The sequence below is a fragment of the Chenopodium album genome, chromosome 13, assembly GCF_948465745.1.
Source record: "Chenopodium album chromosome 13, dcCheAlbu1.1, whole genome shotgun sequence".
NCBI classification, from domain to species: domain Eukaryota; kingdom Viridiplantae; phylum Streptophyta; class Magnoliopsida; order Caryophyllales; family Amaranthaceae; genus Chenopodium; species Chenopodium album.
In genome coordinates this window covers 51,766,576-51,771,971 of record NC_137846.1, presented here as the reverse complement: position 1 = coordinate 51,771,971, position 5,396 = coordinate 51,766,576, and the positions used below count along the sequence as shown (strand labels likewise).

Genomic DNA, 5,396 nt, shown 5'->3' with positions numbered 1-5,396 from the left:
CAAAAACGGCCTCTTTGGGTGGTTGATATTTTGAAATTGTAGAAGCATAAGAGACCTTTTTGTCAGAAAAGCGGTCTCCTGTATACCAAACTAAGACCACTTTTTTTACTTAGGCGGTCTCTTTTTTTGAAATAACTAAGACCACTTTCTTAGTTAGGCTGTCTCTCTTTTGTTTAAAAAGAATATACAGCGTTTGTGTAAGACCATGCATGTATGATAACCGGTCTCAAATGGGTAATTTTTTTTTTTTAAATTTTTTTTTCTTTCGAATAATCAAATTTTTAAATCCTAGCTACCTGCATGCTGCATTAAATTTTTGCGCCAAATGATTCCTATTTTTTTTTTTAATCCAACCTGTAATCACCAAAAATAATTCTGTATATATATCCTGCTCAATATTATTAAATTGCACCAAAAATAATCCTTGAACCTGCTAATATATTATATACAAATAGCATTCAAATATATATATAATATACAAATAAATGTGTACTCCAAAATAGAAGGCATATATATATATATATATATATATATATATATATCCAACACAGTACTAATATATGTACACAGTAATAGCTAATTGCCAATGTATCAAAATAAAAAATGTAGAGATTTTTCAAGTATCAAGACTAACAGTATTCATGCTGTAATCACCAATCACTAAGGTTCTTCCGGCTCCTCGTGATCAAGAACATATTGAATCCATAAGTCTCTAATCTCGTCAATTTCTTCTGAAGAATATGTGCAAGGATCTTTGGGAAAAATCTAGAACATAAAGTTATGAAATAACAACAAATTAGATTACATCCATTTACAATTGAGCTAAAGAGCTACTTTGCCTACTTTCTTACTTAAATCCAAAATACAAAGCTATTAGCATATTATCAACAAACAAATTTCTCAGTCCAAAATTAGGTAGTACTTTACTAGTTTCCATTAATTACGTACTGACAATTAGTTCAACAAATCAGAAAGGAATAAACCAAAGCATAAAATCTTACTAGTGAAATAGCGTTCAGAAGCTAATTGCATGAGATTGAGAACATGCAAGCACGATGGTCACAGTATAAAAGTTACAGCTTCTGTTCTAAGACAAGCAGCCTGAGCACTCTAGAATTTTACAAGTTAGGACTTCTAGGCCTCACTAAATTGGCTTTCCACAAGAAATTTATTTATTCTTCTTACGCTGTGAAATAGTTACAGTGAGCATAGCCAATTCCAGCACAACAGCCAAAAATCAACCAAAACACCTCTTCCACAAATACGGAAATACTTTAGTTAACAATGATTGAGCTGACTTCTGGAACATCAAGAACAATGACAATAAGAGATACCAGATCCACCAAAGGTTGATCAATGATTAAAAAAAAATATGCAGCTTGCCCTCCTTTAAATTGACCAATGATCTATCAATAAATATAGTCTTCCAAACCCAAATATTAAAAAGCGGACCTATAACTGATGTCAATTCTCTTACTTTTGATTAAACTGTGATTTTCTTACCCATGGAAGTCTGTAACGAAATAATCAAGGTCGCCTATTATACACACATATCACAGGAGAAGGCAGCAAGTTCAGGAGGGAACAAGCAACACAAACAGGCCGAGCATACCACAAGACAAGCAACAACAACAGCCAGCAGCAGGGGACATGTAATCAGAACATATTCACTTTTCAGAGCTTTCTTTTGGCACCAAGGGAAGAAGACAAATGTAGTTGTTATTAGTAATTAAGGCTAGTCACATGTAGTATGTTAGAAGAGACTTAAATAGCTAGAGGGGAGCAAAAGAGAAATTCATTCAGAAAAGTTGTAACATCTTAGTAGTAGCCTTAGTTGCAATAGAAAACTCTTCAAGCCTTTTGGCCAAATTAATTCAATCAATTTTCTTCTGCCTTATTGATCTTCTTGTTGCCTAGAATTTATCTGTGTAGAGTGTGCTTCGTTGCAAAGTCTCTTTGGAGTACAGAGTAAAAACTAATAGAAGCAACCGTGTCTAGATAGAAACAAGGTTACACTGAATGCATGTTGCCTGAAATCAGACTAATTACATCAGCATACAACCATCATGATGCAGAGATTCTTGTAAAATTATAGGTTTGATGATTTTTTTGGTGCTCCCCTGTTTTTTTATTTGTTTCTTTGATACTAAATTGTAAAGGGTATATTAAATCATTTTTTCCCACTCCCGAATTTTAGAGAAAATGTCCAAAAATGAAGATCAAATGTTAAAAATCTTGGACTTGGTGTCTTTTGATGCTCAAATCAGTTCTGCTAGTGTCGAACTCACTTCTGTTCCTTCAATGTCAAGGCATTAGTCCTGTTAAAAGTAGGTTTAGATTGGACTCTGGTATTCAGTAGTGAAGGGCACATCTTAGATAGATACCTCACACCTTTCAGTATGTGGCTCACACAGAGAAATGAATTTAGTTCTCTGGCTTAATGTAACTTAGTTATCAGAGCCTTCTCTGGATTAATGTAACTTAGTCATCTGAATTTGAGTCATCAGAGCCTTCTCTGGCTTAATGTTACTTAGTTCCTCAGCACCTTCAAAAAATGAAACTCTCATAGTTTGATTATTTAAGGGCAGGACACCTTTTGTCATTTCTAGGAGAAGACTTATGGTGTAATTCTGTACTATGCTTGACTCAAACGCCATTTGAGATCAATGCATTGATAACTACATAGAGCAGTTGCTCACCAATACACAAGTATTCAAAATTTCCACAATAAAATTAGGAGTTTCTTTAATTAAACTTATTACCCTTTGATCCTTATCACTCTAATACTACCATACTGTCAAAATATGAAATAAGGAAATGGAAGCAATGAGTCAATACTGAAAATTTAACACAAAACCAGCAATGCTACCAATTTACCATAATGTCATAAGATAAATGGCACAGAAATCGATAACATCACAAGAAAAAAATGAAAAAAGAAGCTTATGGCACGTTATATGCTTTACAAATAACTGCATACACAAAGAATAACAACTTAAATGACATGTATGTTGAAAATACCTGCTCAGAAATCCATAATACTCTGTTCTATATAATGTCCAGCATATAGCGACATACAAAGTAACCACAGTGCTTTGTGTATGCAGATTGTAGAGGACACTAATACAAAAAAAATAACCATTAAAACAGTTTTGGATCTGATTTTACACTACTAGGTATGAAATATGCTAAAAATAATAATGACTTACACGTGGTTGCTTCCACCCTATTTTTGGATTCTTTTTTATTTTCTTGATATCTTTTCGATGCTTCATGCTGAATTTAACTATTCTCCTACAAAATCATTTCAAGATGGCACGGTTGCATTAATTTTGATTAGACAATAAAAAAAACACAAGAAGTTAACCAAGTGAATATTTTAGTAGTACATACTCATTGATGATTTTTTGTGCAAATGAGTTGATTTCGTTTTCTGCTCCGAGTGGATCTAACCAATACACCAACCCATTCCATGGACTAATCACCGCTAACGTCCAATGCAGACTAGACATATTGTAAAATAAATACATAGTAATGGGATTAATTAAAATTTGAGGATTTAACATAACTCAGATCTATAAAAAAAATAAAAAGAAACTACACTTACTTGTCATTATAAGGATCAAAGAATAATTGATTAACATTTTTCCCCTCATTGGTTCCAAAAACATGGGCTAAGTAGTCAGATCGAACTTGCACATCCGTTGTCGGTGTCAATGGTGAAAGAACATTACAGTCACAGAACCCATACATTCCCGAGACACCTTCTTTTTGACAACGTTCTTTTAGGTGCCTTGTCCCATGAAAAGTCATATGAATATTAGTTAATGGGCAAAAAAAAACAATATTAAAATTAGAACCTATATTATATGGAAACTTACTTCATGAAGACCTTCATTTGCGATTCTCCGACCTCCCTTTGGAAACACCAATCAAGCAAGTCTTCAAAGTCAAGTGAAACATCCAACCCATTTTCGTTAAGAAACACGCTTTCCGGGATAGTTATGGAGATGGTATCACCCGTCTTTTGCATTCCCATAGCTTTTTTTCTCATAACACGCATCCAAGTAGATGTTACCTTCTCACGATCCTTGTCGGTAACAACATAGGTACGAGTGGTTGATGCTTGGGAGGATGTTGATCGTGGGGATGGTGTGGTCATATTCAACTCCTTATCTAGTTGCTTGTCCGCCTTAATAATATGGTTTCACACAAAAACAACACGCATGTAATCTTTAGAAGAAGAAAGCTTGCACATGAATCTAAAAACCACTTAATCAAGCAAAGTAAGCTACTGCGATTTAAGCTAAGTTTCGACTGATTTTGCAAATCTGTTTATGCATGCAAATTTCAGTAAAACAAAATTTGAGTTTCTATATTGCTTCTTCCAAGTGATGTGTATACCCCCTGTATCGTAGAGTAAAACGCTCCTGCTCAAAGAATTTCAAGCTAGATTTATTTTGCAAATTAAAGAGTAGAGACTAGAGATTTATTACATATTATTACAGGGGACTTTGAGACAACAGAGCAGTAGAGCACCAGTTTTTCACAAAGGATTTAAAGCAAAATGCTCTCAGAAATAAAAAGGGAAAGCTACAAATCATATACCTAGCAGTCACTAGAACGATTATGCAGAATAATAGAGGAAACTGTCCCTATGCAGAATTAGAATATATAGAACTCTACTGTACACAAGAGTTCTCTTGTGAAACTGTCCCTATAATAGGACCCAACAGAATCATATAATATTGGTGTTGTTAGGAGGAACAGATAAAGATTAAAAGCATAATAAATGAGTCATTCAACTGATGATGTACAAATACATCTTAGCTTCTTCCCTATAATCATAAACACTACACTTTTCTTGGATTAAAATCGAGACAATGACACAAGAACTGCAGCAGAATGCATCTTCAAACAACCTCTTTATCAACTGCATCAGGCTATAGTACTTCATCCGTGAGACATAATTGTTGCTCCCGAAGATATAATCAATAACAGCCAATGCAAATAATGTAATTAGATTTTTTTGTTTTTTTCCTGATATCCTAACAAACTCTCTGCTAGTTTTCTTACTCAAGCATGGATACACCCACTTAAGAGAAGAAGCTGGTCTTCTCAGATAAAAAATTTGCACCTGTAGACACCCATTTGTGTCTCCCCAAAACCAAACCCGGTGATGAGTGCCTTTCACGTCGAATCATAATCGAATGAAACGAAGTGTGGAAAGGTCTAATGTTGCGGAAAGTTTTATTTCTTTTCTCTTCTCCCTGTTTTTAAAAACTTTATTTTAAGAAAACAACCAATCCAGTTTGGTTGGTCCATGATATGGGTCTGATAGTGGTGTAGTTGGATGGGGCTTGCAAAGACCTTTCCAACGATATATTATAAGTTGA

The 5,396-nt window shown here is 34.2% G+C and overlaps 1 long non-coding RNA gene across 1 annotated transcript; it reads right to left on the bottom strand.

Annotated features, from left to right (window-relative positions):
- Positions 1–434: 434 nt before the first annotated feature.
- Positions 435–3,403, bottom strand: LOC145576865 (uncharacterized). The gene is made up of 3 exons (XR_014098568.1): positions 3,210–3,403; positions 3,022–3,120; positions 435–765 (listed from the first exon to the last, which is right to left on the bottom strand). It is a non-coding gene; the product is annotated as an uncharacterized LOC145576865 (long non-coding RNA).
- Positions 3,404–5,396: the final 1,993 nt, after the last annotated feature.